Source organism: Cuculus canorus, chromosome 2 (assembly GCF_017976375.1).
Source record: "Cuculus canorus isolate bCucCan1 chromosome 2, bCucCan1.pri, whole genome shotgun sequence".
Taxonomy (NCBI): Eukaryota; Metazoa; Chordata; class Aves; order Cuculiformes; family Cuculidae; genus Cuculus; species Cuculus canorus.
In genome coordinates this window covers 38157831-38179393 of record NC_071402.1, presented here as the reverse complement: position 1 = coordinate 38179393, position 21563 = coordinate 38157831, and positions in this window count along the sequence as shown.

The following is a 21563-nucleotide window of genomic DNA, read 5'->3' as shown; positions in this document are numbered from 1 at the left end:
ACCTAAAGAGATACAGTGTGCCTGACCTAGTTGTCCTGCTTCTGGTACCAACCAGTAAGGAAGGGCGGCCAGTTCTTAAGGCTAATTCACCTCAGTCTAAGTCAGGTGCCTAGTGCAGGAGGGATTGAATTCTTTGGCAAGTTCTGTTGTCTCAGACTAACTGCCTGAGTAACCAGCATTTAACTTCTAAGAAATTAAAAAAAAGTACCGTCTATCATCTGTGCCATCTACTACCATGACTCTCAACTCAGAGGCACTTTCTACCAGATTTAGGAGCTGAGAGACACTGGATGCCATCAGCAAGGTCTCTCTATAACAGCTCTTCATAGATTTTCAGGCAGACATCAAAGATCTAAGAGGTGCCATGAAAATCAATACAATTATATTTTTAACTCTTTTATGTCTCATGACTCACTTTTCTATCTTAAGCCTTTTGGAATCCCATTTTCCGGCTTCTTCTATACAATCATAAAGGGAAATTGTTTTATCCTGCTGAAAAGCTGAGATTTTGATGATTTTGCATTGCTGCAATAGCATGAAGTTTAAAAGCACACACACAGTTTCTCTGAGAACACTATGAATCAGCCAGTTGAACTTAATTCCTCATTATAAACAAATAAAAGTCATCATTCTCAGTTTTAAAAATTAACTCTATTTAGAACTTGCCTTTATTTATGGCTTCCTCACAAAAGCTTGAAAACCAAATTTGACCTTCGTCACTTCCCCCACATCTAATGTATCTATAAGCATATTTGTTTGTTTCAACTGCTCTTTGGAATTTGTTCTTTCTCATCACTGTTTTATGTTGACTAAAATGATCGGTAGCCCCAGTATAAATTACCTGGTAACTAATTGGAAGAAAACAGACAGTTAGTGTGCTGCAAACTTTCAGTGTTATCTCTCAAAATCGTCCATTTTTTTTTATCAAGAACATCCCCATTCTCCTGCACAGCGCTTGTGTCTCTCAGATCTGCCACATTCAGGACTGCACATAAGATACCGATACTGATTTCAGTGGTTCACACTATTTGCACATTTGTCTTAATATATTTGCAGTTACTCCAAATGCCTTTCACATATGAATTTCAATCACCATAGTATAATCAACATTTCCTGTAAATACAGCCTACCTGGAGAAACTGGATACCGAAAGCACAAGACTTGTAATCTCCATAATTACAGACTGGAAATGTATGTGGTCTGTTTGCAAGAATTCCTTCTGAAAAGCCTTAAAATCCTCTCCCTCTCTGAATTTGGGACACTGGATTCATAAAACCACCACAATGTTAACTTTGTTAAAATATCTAGATGCTTTTATTGAAAAAAAAAAGGAAGAAAACTTCATTACCAAAGACAGCAACCCTAGCAACAGCTGAGGAAGCCAGAAAATTCTCAAAATGACAGTATTTGGTCATCTCGGAGGATAAATTTAAATACAGTATCAAAATACAAGGAAAAACCAAAATAGGAAGCTATGTAACAGATACAAAAGAATCTTTTGTTTGTAAAAATGATGCTGTCTGCTTAAAAAAATCAATGTGTGGATAGATCAGAAAATCTTAAAAAAAGTTTTTTTAACAATTATGAATGATCGCTCAAGGGAATTTTTATATGTCAGTTTTATACTCCCTCACGTTAAATGAAGTGAAACCACTGAGACCTCAGGCAGCTAACTGCATCACCAGGCAAGGATGGAGTTAGTAATTTCCTTTTTTATCTGGGCAGTAAAAAATATTGCTGTGCCACCGTAACTTATAGCTTGTGACAAGGCAAAACTTTATGACTTCTGGATTTCTAAGTGGGTAATAGGAGAAAAGAAAAGAAAAAAGTCCAATTTATCAGAATCTTTTTTTTTTCCTTAGCATAATGACTCAAAGATGAAGATTAAATTAATGGTTAATGCATATTTTCCTATCTATCTCTCATTCTCTGTATTGGTTTTAGTGTCCCACGGAAGGCAATCTCAGATAGTTACTGGCTAAAAAGGAGAGTTCAGCTGGGGTAACTCAACATTTCAAAAGCAAACTCTTTAAATTTGATAATAAATGAACAGGACAACATTATTTTCTTTTCTTAGCCTGAACTACAGAAAAAACAATGTAACCCTCTTCGTGCTGATTTCACTAAAGACTGAAAGTCTGATGAATAGGAGCAATCATCCAAAAGCACCACTGTCAGTCTAACTTTGTGATTTCAGTTGAAGATCTTTCCTGTAGGCTACAACAATACTGAGACAGGGTTATAGAATTTGTCTTAGGCTCTTTTTTATTTTTGTATAGAATATTATCACTGTGGTATCTCTGCACTGCAAGTATAATTTCCTCCCAGAGACAGGGGTGTCTCCAGTCAAAATTTGCCCCTGTGGAGCTGAAGGAATCTGCAATAATTTCTTGGCTAAATAATCACAGATAATGCACCCTGCTCTGAAAGGAGTACTTTCTCTTTGGCATTGTCCACTATCTGTAAATCTCCAGTGTTTATTCATTAGGGCAATAATCAGAAACCCAGTCTTTCAGGCAACAGCCATAGTCATTAAGCTACAGAGTCTGAATATTTACTATGAATATTTTAAGTATTTTAAATTAAGTAGATTATCTTCACCAAGAGGGGCTGAGGGATTCATCTTAGAGCATGCTGTTGTGTGATAACTGGTACATTCTTGATCTGGTACAAGATTTTCAGTTGGGAGATGTGGCTTCAAATCTGTGTTTCAAAGCAAGTAGAAGAAAATGATGCTGTGTATTATGCATGAGTGCTCCATGCACTGGGCTGTTCAGCTTTTGAGATAGGTCATTAGGTTTTGTTTGTGACCCAGTCTGATAAGGATATCCTGAAATATTTTATTATATCAGGACTTTCCCAGAAGATCAGAAAAATACACCTGTGGTTTGTGATCTTGCTGTGGTTTAGGCACTGAGCAGTCTGGCATTTTTAGGTGCCCTGTTTAAAAGAGATCATGCCAAGCAACAGAAACAGAGGTCACTAGAAATTCTTTGGCTAAAGTCTCAAGCCAAGGCTCCTGGATTAGGCAATAGCCGAGCATCAATGTGGAGTTAGGTGCTTACACATATATTACGTTAGAAACCTCTGTGAATGAACTTTTCCAGGGTTAAACCTTCATCTTTCCCATCCAAACAACAGGTCACATGGGAAAAAATGACAGCCTCAGACACCCTAGAGTGAAATATTTGCTCTGGAGTTAATGAGCTCAGAAGGAACAAAAGGACACTTGGACAGAAGTGAAGGACATGTTGTACAGCAACCGAGCACAGCTTTTCTGGCTGAATGGACTACTTCTTTCTCTGCAAGTATCAGCAGTTATAATGTAGGTAGACCTGATCACACAAGCAGCAATCCCAGTGCTTTCTGTGACTTATGCATGGACCTACCAGGCACCATACTGTGTATGTTCAAGGGTTGACTCAAGCACAAGGGCTACGTCAGGAGTAGCCCCCACTAGTAGACTAATACATGGAGCCTGTGGCCCTTTTTCTTGGAGCCCTACTGCTATCATGTGGCCAGAAAGAAGGCAGCTGGCATAGTGCAGCTGCCACCATCACTATAATAATTAATTTAGCCTGGAGCAAGATCATGTGCGTCTCCAAGGTGCCCTGGGAAAGACAGCAACCAGGATTAGCTGACAAACTATCAGTTAAACACTTGAGAGATGAGGTATCAAACTGATTTAATTCATATATTTATTATTTTTAACAAAGAACTTGAAAAAAAATGAGTGATTTGCGTCAAAGCACGTAAAAGCTTCAAAGGAACCAGGGTATTTTTGTCTTAGTTACTAACAGGCATCCCACCGCTACAAACATATGAGACTTTGCAGGTGATGTCTAACCTGATAAATAAAACAAGCTAAGGAACCCTAAAGGCAAATGTAAGAATGGCTCATGGCCATCTGGCTAAATTCTCTGTTCTGCTCCCCAAAACAATGTGGTCTAATCCAACCTGCATACTGAAAGAAGCTCCTAATTTGCGCTATCCTCCAAAACATGCCTTGTCTTGGAAAGCGCTATTTGGCACAAGCCCGAATTATGCCAAGGACAAGTACTAACAACCAAACACTATTGACACTCATGGGCTGGCACTCAAGCTCCTGCCCTGGCTCTGCTCTGTCTACTGGGGCGGTCATAGCTGCAGAATCCTCTCAGCCTTGGTGAATTCCTTCAGCTCTCATAGCAAGGTCTGCAAAAACACAATTACATCCAATTCCAGGAACTGTAGCTCTGTATTAATAAATCTTAATTCTCCAACAGCTTTGAAAAGCAGAATCCAATACGCACTGCTAATAAGAACATTTATGTCAAAATGTTTCTCAGTTACCAGACTTTTTTCGGGAGTGCTGATCTAACCTGACATGGCTATGGATTTGCCGTAACTTGTTCTTCTGTAAGAATGTGTTCAAGACCCCAAAGTTTTTGTCCTCTTTACCAGAGCAATTTTAAAAACTAAATTTAATAGTCAGTTTTGGCTTTTCTAACTTCAAGGGCACCGGAGTGTTGGACATGAAAAACAAAGCTTTTTTTTTAACATTTCTAAATGTAACCAAATATAATAACATTTTGGCATGGGTGGCTTTTAAAAATAGCTTCTAGAATGTGTCAAGCCACTTATCCATTCATGACTGAATGCTGACCAAGAGTTCAACAACACCTCAAGAAAAGCAATAACAACTGTAAAATGGTATGCCTATTTTAATGTAGTAAACTGTGAAATTCTCCAGAACTGCTCAAAATCTGTGTGTTTTCCTTTATCTGATCAATGCAGACAATCACACTATTGGTAATAAAGCTTGTGGACGGTAGGTGACAGAGTGACAATACCTGTCTTTTCACTTGTAGAGAATTTGTGCCAGATGTTGTAAGTGTAAACATTGGACCTCAGCCGACGTGCCAAGCTACACACATGTTCACACCGGATTCTTGCTGGAAAATAAGATGGGAAGAAATGTAGATTAAGGACCTTTTCAATATTGCTTTGGGTGTTCAATTAATCCTTATTGTTTCCTTCAGAAAGAATCATCTTGGAGTATGTTTTTAATTTCATCATTCCTCATTTTCAGCATATGCCAATTCATTAAAATCCTTTGTTGAGTTCCAGTCCTCATACTGGAATTATGGAAACTAGTTACTGGAAGATATTTAATAGACACCTATTTTGTTAGTAAGATCAGCTACAGCTATAAGGTTTGCGAGGAAAATTTAGTGGCACTATATCTGCATACCATACACAACTGGCATTTTTAAACCTCGTTTTCAGTTAAATTCAAAGAAACCTGTCTGCCACTTACGTCTTAATAGAACTATCACGTCTTCAGGCTTGTCTTCAATAACTGGGTGGATCTGCACAACTCACATTAACATTAATGGGAATTCCATGTATACATCACTCAGAGAAAATACTCCCTAAGATATTTTATCATTATCTTTGTAGGCAGGTAGGGACGTCATCAGTCATGCATCCAACACAGTTGCAAGGTGTGCATTATTAAAGCATCAGAGCAATAAAAAATAAAAAAAACCCACACAGACATTTCCAGTTTCTTCTTAAAATGGTAAGAAGGATCGAATGGAAAAGCTTTGAGAATCCTGCATTGAGAACATGACTTAGTTGTATATTTTCCTGTAATTACAAAAGATCTAAAACCTAAGCTCACCCCTTCTCCTTCTAGAAAGAGCAGCAATGTGATAATAAAGACCAGCCTCATTATCTAAGCAAGTCACAGATAAGATGCACTCAATTTATCATAAACATCCAGAGGGTGAAGAGAGAAAGGGGAAATTTACATTGGAACTGGTTGACCTCCGTGCATATTTTTTTCTTTTTTTCTCCTTTCTTTTTTTTTTTTTTTTTTACAAAGGAAGATTTTGTCCCATAATTTTAATATAGTATTTCAGCAGAAATATTTAGGTACTGAGGAAAAAAGGAGTTGTGAAAAACTGTACTTGCAGACAGCCTCATGAAAGTGGTATACACTGATCAGGAACTAACCAGTTCTGCCCTACAATGGGCAGGAACAAGCAAAAAGAGGAGACAGCGGCAGATTGCACTACTGTGTCGGTCCTTCTCCCTTCTCTCTCTAGAAAATTGCAGCAGAAGAAAAGCAACCAACAATCTCTTTGGCAAGAGCTAAGCTAATACTTCTGGGCGTGTTCAAACTGTGATACACAGAGGCAGCATTAACCAAACTAGCTCCAGAACCATAAATTCCTTAGAAATGTTTGTACAATACTGCACTCAAAGCAATTAGCTTTTGGAAGTCTGCAGTTCTTTCAGGACATAACCATGGCATCCCACTTCATATTACATAGATAAATCAGGAGCAAGCAGCAAAAGAGCAGCAGGAGAAAAGGCAAGGCTTTTATCAGAGAACAATCAAAGCACCGAGGTCTGCTGTCAAGGTAGGCATCCTGTCACTTTTCCCACTTCTTTCCCCAAAATTATATTGTTCTGCTATTTCCTCTGTTAAAAGAAGTTCTAGGAATAATCATCATTCATTTCAATTTTAAATAAAAACCAAATATAAGTTGCTAGTTGTGAGTGTTGAGGTGAGAGTTCAGCCTGGACAGACTCTCTTTCTGCTCTCCCTGTGGGAGGAGATATATGCACCATTTTTCTGGTTACGTCCTTTAAGCATGAGGTGCCAATTTGCTTACACTGCCACTCTGCCACTGAGATCACCTGGGCTTTCAAAGACACTGAGAGATACAAAGTGGAAAGAAGGAATACAGGAAATCTCGGCAGGCTACCATGAGCTCAGATCTTTAGCTGCGCTGCAGAACAAGCACAGCTCACTGATGGCTGAGTTTTCTTGATATAATGCTCTTGAAGTTCAACTTGGCCACGTGCAAGGTCCTGTTCCTAGGTCATGGCAATCCCCAGTACCATTGCAGACAAAGGAGTGAATTGTTTAAGAAGAAAGACATTGGGATCCTGGTGCATTAAAAACTGGACATGAGCCAGAAATGCGCACTTGCTGCCTAGAAAGCCAGCCATATCGTGGGATATGGAAAACCAAGCATGGTCAGCAGGTCAAGGGAGGTGATTCTCCTCCTCTACTTGACTCTGATGAGACTCCACCTGAACTACTATGTCCAGCTCTGGAACCCTCAGCACAAGGCAGATGTGAACCTGTTTGAGCATGTCCAGAAGAGGCCACAAAAATGATCAGAGGGCTGAAACATCTCTCCTATGAAGAAAGGCTGAGAGAGATGGGGTTCTTCAGCCTGGAGAAGAGGTTAATGGGAGACATTATTGTGGCCCGGAGATCTTATAAGAAAGACGGAGAAAGAATTTTTACCAAAGCCTGTAGTGACAGGACAAACAGCACTGGCTTTTGAGTGAAAGAGGGTAGATTTAGATTGGGTGTAAGGAAGAAGTTTTTTATGATGATGGTGGTGAGACACTGGAACAGGCTGCCCAGAGAGATGGTAGATACCTCATCCCTGGAAACATGCAAGGTCAGGTTGGATGAGGATTTAAGCAAACTAATGTTGTAAAAGATGTCCCTGCCTATGGCAGTGGGGGTGAACTAGGGGATCTTTAGAGATCCCTTCCATTCCAAACTGTTCTGTTATTCTGTGACAAAGAACCCCCTTCTCTTTCCTGCTTTGTCATTCTGCCTGCAGCAGGGGGTGAAAATACATCACCTTTGAGTTAAAAATTGGGCTCTTCTGTGTCTTAAGTTGGCAGAGATGGTGACAGAGGCATGCTGTTAGAGCTGCTCTCAGACTGATTCCCTCTGTTCCTTCACCTCCAGAGCAGAACAGTGGAAATAGAGAGTAGCAACAAAATAAAAATTATCTGAACAGGCACCGGAGTAACCCTCTAGTTTATGTCTTGCAGCAATTGTTTTGACCCTAGCCCATAGAAGACTGAGGCCTACTAAACACATCACTCCTGAACTTAAGCCCAGGCTGAAGGACTGCTTCTTTTAGCTCTTGAGATATCCAGCTGATGTCAGACAAATTCATGCCTGTCACATGAGGGAGTAGCTGCTTGGAGGTCACAAGCACAAGACAGTTCAAAGGATTAGTCCCTCTGTACTAATATTCAAGACACTCAAGTCTCATACTTTAAGCATCTAAGTTTGAAAGCCTTCCCTTAAAAATGAATATTTTCATAGTTAGAACAGAGAAAGACATTTACAACCTTCAGAAAAGCTGCAGGCCTTCGGTTTAGGAAAAGCAACATTTTGGGTATTGATTCCATCTAGCAAACTGTCATTCCAGCCAGTTGTACTGGAGAGGAATGAGAGAGTTACAGGTTACTTGGGATGTTTCATTTTTGTGTTTATACACCTCCTAGCACATTAGTGAATCACCAGTGCTGCCACACTACAAACAATAAATAACAATAACAGCAGAACTCATATATTTGTATTCCCTCATGTGCTTATCACAAACCCATTTAAAGATGTTTTCAACTCTGAAAACATTAGAAATTATTTCAAGCAATAATTCTTCTTCAAAGAATGTGGCAGCTTTAAATACTGGAAATTTAGTGGAATAAACACAGAATGAACACAGACTCCGGTACACCAACTCAATAAGGTACATTCAAAGAGAAGCACAATGACATCTTTTCAAGTCACTCAGACTTTGGAGGACAAAATGCTAGCTTTTGTCCAGAAGTCTTCCTTATGTTATTTTATGTCATAATTATTTGCATGAGTGCAGTATCAAAGGGGAGAAGGCTGTATTTAGAATGCCTTTGTGGGACTGAGCATTCTTGTGAACTAAATCTGATTTCCACTTCTAACATAGATGATCAGAAGTTATCTAGAATATAACAGTGCGTTTGAGCAGTTTCAGTGCTTGAAGGAAACAAACTTTACCATATTGATAGAAAATACAGCAAGAGTCAAAACTGAAGTGCGTGAAAACTTTCTGAGGGATCAAACTGATTGAGCATGTTGGTGAAGAAAAATGAAATCAAATTGCTATGATTTTTCTCTGGTGTCACACAATTAGATGAAACTTCCTAGTGAAACAGATACATAAATAAAAGGCAAAGCCTGTGGAGCCAAGGTAAAAGTGTATAGTAAAGAGAGTAAACAAATGTAGCCTTTTATTCTGTTCAAAGAATCCATGCATTATTGAGATACCTTCTGATGTATTTGTTATTTGTCATTACTCATTGGCACACTCAGGCCATTATATTTTACTCAATGGATTGATAATGTACATGCTAAAAGCATTCTGTAATTTCTAATCAGGCGATGCTGGTTAGCTGCAGCTGGTCTACCAGGGTGCTCTGCTTGTTTTCCAGCTTGATCAGGGAGAAACCCCTGCAGCACCTACATTGCTGTATACATGCTCTGAAATTGTTTTCTGCAAAAAGTGGTTTCTGCAAGAAAATAAGTTCACTTACTAGTTCTAAGTTTGCTTTCAATGGAAATTCATCCTAGCAAAACTCACAGTGATGGATGTCTAAAACAAGAGGGAAATCTGGGCTAAAAGTCCTTCCAGTACTTGTGCTTTAGAATATTTGCCCAGATATTGCCCAAAGATGCTGGAACAACAGAAATACGAGCAAATGTAGCTGTCTATATTCCCCTGGTTTATATGCCATCACAAAAACTGCAGACTAACAAACCAAGTAACTTCATCAGGAGAAAATCTCCTTGCTCCCTTCTGTGGAAGGGCAGAGGACTGATGTCAGGAACTCTGCTGCCAGAAGAGCAGTGGAGAGTCTCTGGGCATCCCAGGGAGCTGACACAGCAACTGGCAATCAGAACAGGGACTTAGAGATGGAAGTAAGAGGAGGGGGGCAGTGAGAGAAAGGACCAGAACAATTTTTTTGATGGTAAGTTTAAGAGGAATATGGAAATAAGAAAAGTAGAGGTGGTTCTGTGACAGTTATTCCACTCCATAACGACACAAGTCTATGCAGGAGGCAAACATCATGGGAGCTTAGCTGCAGGTGGATGCTGGGAAAAAGGGGTGGCTGTACCATGGAAAAGTGGCTTTAGGGGAGGTTGTCACAAACACAGCAATAAGCTTGTGCAGAAAGAAGTTTTTTAATCACTACTTAACTGGAGGCCCATCATAAATTTAGATTCTGAGCCTTCACATGGGTCAGCACAGAGAGTGTAACAGGAGGAGGAAAGATGGGCTCGACAAGATACATATTTAATAGTCCAGAATTAGCTAAATACAAAAAGTGATATTAAAAAAGTTACTTTTGTATCATTTAATTCAAAAGTCACATTCTTTCTCTCAGTGGCTTTTTAACTTGTTTTTCTGCATTGTATACCTACTGAAAAAGAATTTGGAGGAGAAAGTTAATTCAAGTCCAGTTCTTGTGTGACAGAACTTACAGCAATATAATTCAAAGAGACTCCACTTGCAGCACCTTGTGTTTAAATTGTCAGAAATATAAATTTAGAAGATGAGTTTTAATACCTACCACTGTTTTGCTGTTGGTACTTTATAGAGAGATGTAATAGAAAAACTACTCAAAGCTAACATGATCATCCAGTTAGATAACCAGTTAAAACTTCTACCTATCGTTCTGAATAAAATAAAAAAAAGAAAATTAATATTCTTTTACATGGAGCTTAAAACAAAGTGTAATTTAGGAAGATTAACTGACAATTTAATGGATTGATCCAAAGACTGTTTTAATTTGCAAATAATCTTCTAAATGTCATGAAATCTCTAAAGCAACATGCAAACTATTCTGAGTCCAAAAATAATGAGCTATTGATTCTTTTGTTATGAAATCACGCCGCAGGATGGCAATATACCTTTGGGCCACAATGTATTACATGAGCAAATTACAGTACCTGATGCTGACAATGAAGAAATGACAGCAAACTTTTTCTCATTAAAATCGAGGCTGGAAAAATCATCAAAGTAACTTTTTTCTCCTTCGCCAAATAAATAAATAAATAAATAAATAAATAAATAAATATGCAGTGTTCCTGCTTATACCTTTTTTCTGACCAGATATCAATTCTGTATATATAGCCTGATAAAAACATGTCCTGAAATTCCCAGAATTAATTTTCTACTGAATGTAAAACATCTGCATCTGTAAACTAGAAATCCGTATTTATCCATACATAGATACATAGCTTTAGAGAATTACACAAATGCATAAATACATTTCAGACGCTAAAATTGTCAAAATAAGGTAGCACATAAATGAGCTGGGCACCTAAGATGGAAATGGGATCATTTGAAAAACTCACCAAGAACTGAAAATTCTTGTTCAGTTCTGAATATACTACACATCCATAATTTGGGAAGAATAGCTTGAATATATGAAATTCGTTCAGTTTGATCATCAACAGAGCACTAAAAGGTCTCAGCTAATGATCTCTAATCTTTTCCTAGACCACCTTTCTATCAATAGTTAAGTCAGCTTAAGCGCAGAGTAAAGCACAATCAAAACCTGAGCCTGAAATTTAAGCTGGAATCACAAAGTACGATTATTATGACTCTTTCCAGTTAAAAATAGAAACTTTGTGCAATGAAGTCTTCGAGGCCTTTCTTCAAGCATAACCAGTGGCTATCTGAAGCAGCCACAAGTGAAAAAAAAGGACACACAGCGTCAATCCCTGGAGGTTGCTAAACTGAGGTCCAAGCCTGAGATCAAAGTAGGGCGTGAAATATCATAACCCCGGACTCTGATCTTTATCAGCATAGTGCCTTAATGCTTATTCCAACAACCAGAACAGAAAGGCCTTATGTCATCAGAGCCTGTGATACCCACTACAGCTGTAGGCTTTCAGACTAGAGATCATGGTACCCAACAACTCTTCCCTCAGCACAGCCCTTACTGCAGCCCAAATGTGGTCTAGTTTACCATAAAGACTAGATGCTCTATTTCCCCACCTCAGTTCCCAGTGAGAAGGTGGTACCCAGACCTCCCCAGGGTCCAATCACAGCTCCCAGCAAACACTTGCACTTCTCCAGAGTGTTTTGTAAGGTCACATGCTGAGAGCAGAGAAAGAACAAGGCTGATATTACAAAAAGTAGGGTCTGGATGGAGAGCTAAGGTTTTTGCCTGTGGGTGGAGAGGTTGCCTATTTTTTTCCTGCCCTGGTGGAGACTGAGCTGCCTCCTTCTCTGATGTATGGTGGCTCTAGCCCTGAGCATTAGTAAGGTTTGTAAAGGACTGAATCTTTTATGTCAAGTATTCCCACTGATGTTATCAGGCATAAGTTAAACAGTAGAGTCTTTGGCCCTCATGGTGTTTTCCTTTGGAAAAGAAAAGTAATGCAAAATTGAAGAATTCTATCTTTGGAATACAGCTAGCAGAATATAAAATATAAAAAATACAGATATAAGTATACTTGATCAAATTTGTTGAGGTCTCAAAGGGGAGCAGAATATATTTAGTGACCATAGATAATAAAGTGTTCCAGATTTTCTTTTGATTAATTGCTTTCTTTTCTTGATATTTTTTCAAGAGTTTTACTTCCACTGTGGAATTGTCTTATAAACCATCTTTCGTCACCGAACAACTAAAGGTTAACTATTAAAAATGCAACATGAAATCTGTTGTATTCATCCATTGTTTATGGTTCTTGGAAAATAGTATGAAGACTTTATACATAAAGACAAACCTTTAAAACTGCTTCAGGCTCCAAATTAAAACTGTTCTCCTTTCAGTTGATTACCAAGGGACGCTTGGAGAATCCCCAGTGATCACAGGACCGTTCCATATAGCCTGTCACGTTAAGGTGAAAAATTCACAAGGACAGTCTCACCATCTGTCATCAGCTCCCTTCAGTGACAGAAAGGACTGCGCTGAAATGGCCAATAGGCCTCATGCATAACAAAGCCCCTGCATTTTTGCATTGTTTATATTTTGACCTGGGCAGATAATCCTTCAGAAAGGGAGGCTATGTTTTCCTACTCTTCTTTTTTTCTTACATAGTGACCATTTCAATGCTGTCTTTTAAAGATAAATCATCCATCCATCCAGAAAATAAATGTAAAGGACTGTCTCTGTGTTACTATTCTGCCTAAACAACTGCATTGCAGACTGAAGGCATTCTATTAACAGTAAACAGTGCCATGTTTTATGAAAGCTAGTGAAAACCTGCCTTTCTGAACTTAAAGGGCTTTTTTGTGAGTGACGTAGTCAATTCATTTAAACTGTAAATCTGGATGTTTGTGAATGCTTGATACACTGTCAAGGTTTGTTGCTAACACTCTTTCATTAAATGGATAATTGAAAAGCAGACAGCAATCTAGAAAAGAAAAAAAGAGCACCTTTCTGCAGCTTGACAAAACCATGTTAGCCCATTTGTATAGTCACTCACATGACAAGGACCATTTCTCATAGCAGAAGTCAAAGATAAACTGTTCTTACCATGATGTCAAGCACCACTTAAGACTTGCAAATACAGTTTCCTCATACAATAGGTTCCTCTCCAGCCTATCAGGTTTGTAGCTGACACACTTACAGCAGCAGCTGAAGGAATTAAGAAAAAAACGTTGGAAAAATAAACTCCTGGGAAATGTTTTTATCCTGTCAGTTATCTACCTCAGTGACTGGAAAATAAAAGACTAATAGAACATTCATCCCAGAGCTCCGTCTGCCTGGAAGTCCAACAGCTAACAAAATTGTCAGAGACAGCCAGTCTTAGAAAGAAGTGAATGGATGAAGGGAAGAATGAATGAATATATGATGGGGACATTCCTTCTGTCAGTATAACAGGATCCTGACAGGATCCTCTAGGTTTCATTTCATCTTCAACACATACAGTGTTTACATGTATAGGAGCAGGTCTTTACTCAACGTGCAGGCAAGCCTTCAAACAATTGTATGTATCTAGACATATTCATCTTATAATTGGAGAACATTTTTGATTTTTGAGTCCATCCTTACATTTCAGTAATAAACCAGATGTTTTAATTACAAATTAAGTCAACTCTTTCCTCTGCTAAGACAGGCTCCATTGATGCTGAAGGGAATTACACTAAATTCTGAACCATAAATAAATCTCTTGAGGTCCACGCCTTCTCTCCCACCTGCATCATGCACAATATATCAGGAATATGGAATCACTAAAGCATGGGAGGGATCCTTCCTTGTTCTGTATTCTACAGAGCATGGCTGCGCATAAACAACCAACCATTTATTGTTCTATTACTGCCTTATGTTCTGAAAAGATTACCTTTTAAATCAAATTTCAATACAGAAAATAGGATCTGTAAGACCACAAGCAAGACTGGCTAAGCAGAACACCTTGGTCATCTGTGAATCCCTGAGTTCTTGCTTTCTCCTTAGCTGAAAAACTAGAAACAGAGAAAAAATTCTTCTGATCTAGACTCCCCCCTCTATAAGCAAAGACTAGAAACCATTGGGATGTACAAAATCTAAACCACTTGAAAGACAGGTTTTGAGAGACAATTTCCATGGAGCTTGCAGAGCTGAGCAAAGATGCTTAGTGTGACACTACAGAACTGGAAGCTCTCTCTGGATTCCCCTTACAGTATGAAATTAGCACTTTTGTTTGTTGAAGATATAGTATTATCTATATATATATATGTTCAACTCTTCAAAACAGCATGCCATACACAAAAGCACAAGTAAAAGAAATTTTGCAATTCCAAACAAACTTTAATCACAACAACTTTGTTGTGTTACAGATGACCTCTTTCAAATACAGTTGTTCTTCACACATCCAGCTTAATTTTTGAGACTTGGAATTTCTGAGACATCTTTCCTTACATAAAACTCATCATGCACAAGTTATCTTTACGCAATTTTGAACGATGAGCACAGTTTTATGTATTCCAGACAAGTAAAAGCTAAATTTTTCAAGGACCTTGGATAGTACAGCTTTCTGGTAAATGTTTGGGGGTTGTTCCAGATAATAAACCTAACAAGTAAAATATTCTACGTCTCAGTGCTTTGTTGTGAAAATAAACAACAGAAAGAACACAGGAATATCTGGGTTTTATATATATTTATATATACACATATGTGTGTGCTTATATATATATGTTACTAAAAGCAGTGATCTTATACCATGGCTTGTTTTCAAAGCTGTTGTTTCAGATTGGATGAGTCTCAGTAATAATACTATATGGATTATATTCTGGGACATCCAAGTACAAATCTTTGGGTCAAACCAAGGCGTAAAAGTTAATAATAAATGAAAGAGGCCAACACCTGTGTTCTGGATCTGAAAGCAAGTATTGCGACACAGCTCATACATGTCCAGCTAAACTCTCCCTGCTTACAACCGGGCAGAGTGCTTGTGCTGCCTTTTGGGGATGGGTGTACCAAGCAATAGCAAACTCTCTGCAGAAATCCCTCCTGTTCCCACAGTAAAAACCTGTTGATCTTGTCCAGGCTTTTCAACAATCCCATCTTTTTCATGCAGCTCACTCAGGGCTGGACCCTGGTCAGGTCTGTTTCACTCTCTGATCCTCAGCCAGGAGAGGATCCAAAAGCTCCCCTGCCCTGGCAGCATGCTGTTTTCACCAACAGGGACAAATTCATTTGTCTTTGTCACGTCTTCTCTGCCAAGGATTTTCCACTGTTTTAATCTACCCTTTTTTAACAATCAGGAAGAAGTAGCTTCTTTTTTCTTGACTACTGTATAGGAAAGCACTTGTTCTCCTACTGGACTGAGTCACTTAATGATCTTCTAGACAAAACATTGCTGTAGCAGCAGTGATGCACATACACATTTAAACAATGTTTATACATTTTATAATAACTTTAACAGACCAAGTTACAGTTGGAAGAATTGAACAAGTTCTCTCGGGCACCAGCCCTTAATTTAATCCACAATTACAACCCTATGTTATATTGACGTGCAGCTGCTTCTAGGCAAGATTAGGTGGTGAGTTCCTAATGTTTGCTAGGCCAGCCTAGGAGGTATGTTAGCAGGTTTTGCCAGAAAATGTATGACAGAGTAATACAGAATTCATAAAATCAGTCAGAATCCACATATTCTATGCAATCAGAGTTCTAGTCTGTCAACACAGGTACTACTTCCATCTCTCCTTGCATGCATGGGAGAATTTGAAAGCATCGTTTGGTAATAGACAGTGTTTGCCTGTAACTGCAAGTCACTGGAGCATCCATCCAGAAAGGAAAATATTCTCCAACATTTGAGCTACAAGACAGCTGCAATAAAACACAGGCCTTTTAACTTCTGGTTGAAGCAGTGATTAAAATGGGGGCAAAACACTCACATCTCTACAGGTAGTAGCTACAGTACTACCTAATAACCTCTGTGACAGGTACTGAGGCCTCCAGCATGGGTGAGAGCAGGGTTAGTAGTGATATAGACTTTGTCAGCAGCCCACGTCAGCGACAAAAGCTCAGCAATGTTAATTCTGAGAGAAGTGCTGAAACTCTGCCAAATCAAAGCTGGCAAAAAATACTCCTGTTTCTGATACTGTCTAAACCCCTTGGTCCTCTTAAAAAGGACTGGTCACAGGTATACACTGGGACCTTTCCTGATATTCTTTCAACTGCCCTTTGAGGTGTTTGATATTCTTGGTTAACATTGTTCAGAATAACTCACTGCAGAACATCTCATATCTCCCTTTGAACCTCTAGAGTGAAGACCCAAACATAGAAATATTTTAGATAATAGTGCTCCCAGTCTCCATGGAAGAGAAGAGCAGGGAGTCATTCTGTCTTTGCATCCTTGACTAGGGCACCTAGCATTCAGAAAACAAATACATCAACCTCATCCCATAGGAAAGGCACATGTAGAGGAAAAAGTGTGTGAAATCCGTCAACCCATCATACACACTCTGATCTCCAAACAACAGAAATTCGTGAAAAGATATCAAAACATAACATAGCAGGCAGTGTGAAGATATCTGCTGTAAATGCTGATTTAATAATAACTTTTCTTTCAAGGGTAGCATTTGTCCCAAGAAGATTTTCCTTTACATTTTGTTAATGACTATTAATAATTACCTTCTGAAAGCAGAGTTCACATCTGGCAAACACCCTTTAAGCCCGAAGTAGGGAATGTACTTCAAAAGTAAACTTTTATTAGGGGCTGTGGATAAAAAAGAGAAACATATAATATATTGAATATATTCCCTATTACTGTCATCTCTCTTGGTCATAGATTTGGAGTTTGCATGACCATTGCTTCAAGAAATATTTTTATTGATGATTCCTGGGCATAACATTTAAATCCCTTCCAATTTGAACCTTTAAATATAAATGTGAATGGCTCGAACATTACAGAAATTAAGAAATGTGTATTTTCATGCTTCCTTTAAAACGTGAAAATGCCAGATTTTACAAGCTAAGTTTCCAATAAATGAGATGTTAAATTTAACTTTAGTGGAGCACTCTGGGAGAAAAAAAAAAAAAAAAGGTAGGTAATGATGTTCCAATATATCAAGACCCTGGTTAGTAAGTGGAAAAACTGTATCTTATAGGGTTACAAATGCTGGAATGTTATATCGTGTTAGTACTTGTAACATCTAAAGCTGTGATTTCTATGCTTTAAAAAAATAACAGGATTGATTCAGCTTACTATTTTCATTTAAATATAAGGCTTGCTTTCCCTCTGCCTCACGCATATACACACAATCAGTCCTACCATTTCTCATTGTCTTGTTAATGTTGTTGTTCTGCAACTTAACAGGCTTTTACAATTTGAAATTCATTATAATTTGCATTGCCAAATAATTTTTCTGCTGCATTATTTTTGTATGAAAGATTTTTTTAAAAAAAAAGCTGTTCAGCAAAGTTTTTTTTTTTAAATTAACTTTAGACCTCTTTCTTGTAAAGAAAAATGTACCTTCATTTCATGGGAAACATCATACAATAATATCTATACAAAACCTATGGAGAAATTAAAAATCTGAAAGTTCCTTATGGAGAACTTCTATAAATATCCTGAATAAAGGCAACTGGATAGTATCATTTCAAAATATACTACTGTTTTTCATGATCAGAAGAACAAAATAGCAGAGGAATAATTCATAAGCATAAAATAAAATCTATAGCAGTAGTACAGTTAAGATTCAGAGGGAATCCTAGAATCACCAGGTTGGAAAGGACCCACCGGATCATCGGGTCCAACCATTCCTAACACTCCCTTAAACCATGTCCCTAAGCATTTCATCAACCCGTTCCTTAAACACCTCCAGGGAAGGTGACTCGACCACCTCCCTGGACAGCCTGTTCCAGTGCCCAATGACTCTTTCTGTGAAGAATTTTTTTCTGATATTCAGCCTGAACCTCCCCTGGTGGAGCTTCAGGCCATTCCCCCTTGTCCTGAAAAGTATAGTACAAGAGAGTTTGAAGAAATATGGAAGATATTTAGTGATTCAAATACATATAGCCAGCAGAAGCTATGAGAAAGCACTGTAAAAGTGGTTGTTTTATGAACTACTCACTTGTCACCACTATTTCATTGCATCACAGCACTTCACAGCAATTCTAGGAATTTTGTGGCTAAAGGGATTTGAGTGTTTATAACAAACCATTCTTTCTTAAGTACTCAGCAAGGACTAGCAATTTTCTTTTGTGGTTTAAGCAAGGATAGACCTTTCATTTAACCTTTGAATCTGAGCTAAAACCTCTTGTGACATTATACATGACTTCACAACCAGCAGTCAGAGGTGAAAATGTAGTGCTTGGCCCTGCCTCCAACGGAAGTGAAAGAGAGATTTGCTCTGGAAACAGGGCTGGTTGTTACTGCTAAATCAGCTTATTGACCAGAGGCTGAATCCCACTCTGAGTCCATGAGTGGACCCCGAGAGGATCACCGGTCGAAAACAGATTTGTAGGGTTTGGTTTTAGCGGTGTTTGACCTGTGGATTATAGCAATTGCAGACACGTAAGGACACACTTGGATACGTAGATGGACCTTCAGAGGCTACATTCTGGTAAAGTATATAACTATAGAAATTTTGTGTCCCCCTAAGACATGAGAACACGGTACATATATGTACAGTTAGTCATGTACTCAATTATATGTTTTTGCAGGAATGAAAGTAACAAATTTCTGCAGGATTTTGGAAACTTCCCTCCATCCACTAAGTGACAAATTCCACTTATGTTGCATTTGCTGAATATATGAAAATACTTACAATCTGTTATTCACACTTTCAGTCAATAAAGCTATTCAAATGATTTGTTTTATTTCATTCCCAGGTCTTCCAAATTCTGTTGTCTCATGTTTGGTCCAAATAAAGACAGATACTTTATTTGTAAAATATATTTCTTGCTCTCTAAACAGTACTAATGGTAACTTGTTCATATTTATTTGTGGCAAGAGCTGAAATGGAGAATTCTTCCAGGTAAAATGTGAATAAGAAAATTCTAATGTTTCAGGGTGCCATTAAATAGCAATTATTTAATTTTCTTTCTTTCAAAAGGATTATTTTTGCTAAATTATTGTTTGATACTTATTTCCACCCAAGACTATCAACCAAGCTATTACTTCCTGAAATGCTCCATGAAATTAGCTACTATTTCTAGCTTTTATATCATACCACATTACCAAGAGAGATGGTGATTTTTTTTTATTAATTCTAATTGCCTTTTTAAACATTTCCTGAAATTAAGTAACATTTTTTTTCCCTGCATTGTCATATAAAATAATGGTAAACTTCCTCAAAGGCATTTTAATAGTTGGAAAACATAGTATGCAACCATAATTTCAGGTACTAATGTTAGAATGTTAGAGCTTCTTTCTAAACACTGAATATACATTTCTGAGTACTGTTTAAGCACAATATTATCTGTACTACTGAGCAGCATTGTCTTGTCACTCTTTGGAGACTCACTTGCCTCTAACCTATTAAAAGGATGGCTTTTGTATTGAAGGTTAATATAATGAAAAACATTGATTCTTAAGGTAGTAGCACAATGCTGGATGTTAATACACTGTTTTTTCAAAACCTTCTTGTTAAGGTTCATTACATTTAACCACTATTTGAGCCTACACTTACTTATGCTCATCCAATGCTACTTGAGTATCATCGTTGGTACGATGATAAAGCTACAGGTATCATTTAAAACATGAGACAGTATAAGACTCAGGTTCATGCATATTCAAACTTGGCCATACCATATGGGAGTATTCTATAAATATTTCTGAACAATAAAAATAGAAGTGGAAATGCCAAACAAAAACTGCAAGCTGTCTCGATAGGGTCATAAACACTTTAGTAACATGGATTTTCTTACAGAAAGGAGCAATTCCAAGGCATAGTTGAAGGAGATATGTGCATCAGAAAGGACAGATGGGACCAAATCTTGCCTCAAGGTTAAGAAAACAACTCAGAGAAAGTTTAAGGAGCATAAGGATATCTCCCTAGGAGATCACCACAGTACTTTGTGGTACTGACCAGATTTCTTCTCCATTTAGAACTAACTGTTGGCATGAACCCAAATCCTAAATAAGAGCTCTGTAAATGAAAGCAGGTGCAGAACTTTGAGAAGTTTAATATCTGATCTGACAGAACAAATCTACCAGAGCTTAATGACTTTAAACCTTGTAATGTGTGTTGTAACAGCATTTTCGTAGTTAGTTCCATTCCTCACAGAACTAAATCTATAGGAATCTATGTGGTGAAAATTTTCTCAACGCTTACTGTTCTTAGGAAAGATCCATCTCAAGGAGCATATCCAAGACTTTCAGGTATAGCTATATTAGTTATTCAAGAAAAGTGTAGGTACAGATTCAGGCAGAGTCCACTTCTCCTGCAGTGTCTGGTTGTTATTTTTCCCCAGTTTAACCAGGGACAACTGCCAGTTTGGCTACAGCTGCCACATTGTTTGGAGTTTTGAGTGCCTTGTTTCTAAATTGTTCTGCAGATTGCTGTGCAGATGTCAAAGAATCCAGTGGAAATCTCCTTTCTCGAGCTACCAGATCATTCAATGTGACGAGCAAAGCAACTCTCACTCCTTGCATCAACTCTGTCCTTGTTCATCCAAAGGAAAAATATCACCCTACTGGAGTGTGCACATCTCAGAAAGCCACAAAAAATCTCAGAATAAAATATTGTCTGGAAGTGCCAAAAAAACACCAAACAAATGGTGGAATATACCTGATGTAGCATCTAGTGTCTGCTTTTCAGTGGGCAACAGAGATTGACTGTAAGGCAACCATATTATGAAAGGTTGCAGGGTGGAGTCTATAGCTCTTGCCCTTGATTTCCAAGACATACTCCAACCTGTGTCATGTTCCTATTGAGGTTTTCCACACAGAAACCACATGAGTTGAAGAAATCTCTCTTCTTGCTCCACTGAACTCCTCATGTCAGCCACTGCAGCAGCTGCCTGTGCACGGCATTTAGGGTTCAGCAAACCCATGTCTCAGTGAGCCCTGCTCGGCCCTGTGCTGCCACACTCATCTTTTGCATCCTGGCTGTGACAGGAAGGGGGGATGGCAGACACCTTCCTGCAAGATGCTTTCCAGGACCGGGAGGCTGAGAGCTGGTAGCTCCATGTCTTACTGTAAAAGGAGGACAATAATCACTGGACCTTGCCCAGGAAAGCTGTTGTATTCCCCCTCCCAGGTCTTTGCCCTGCAGAAGAAAGTTTTCCCAATAAAAAAGAAGGTGAAATAGGCCATCTTTATGATTCTT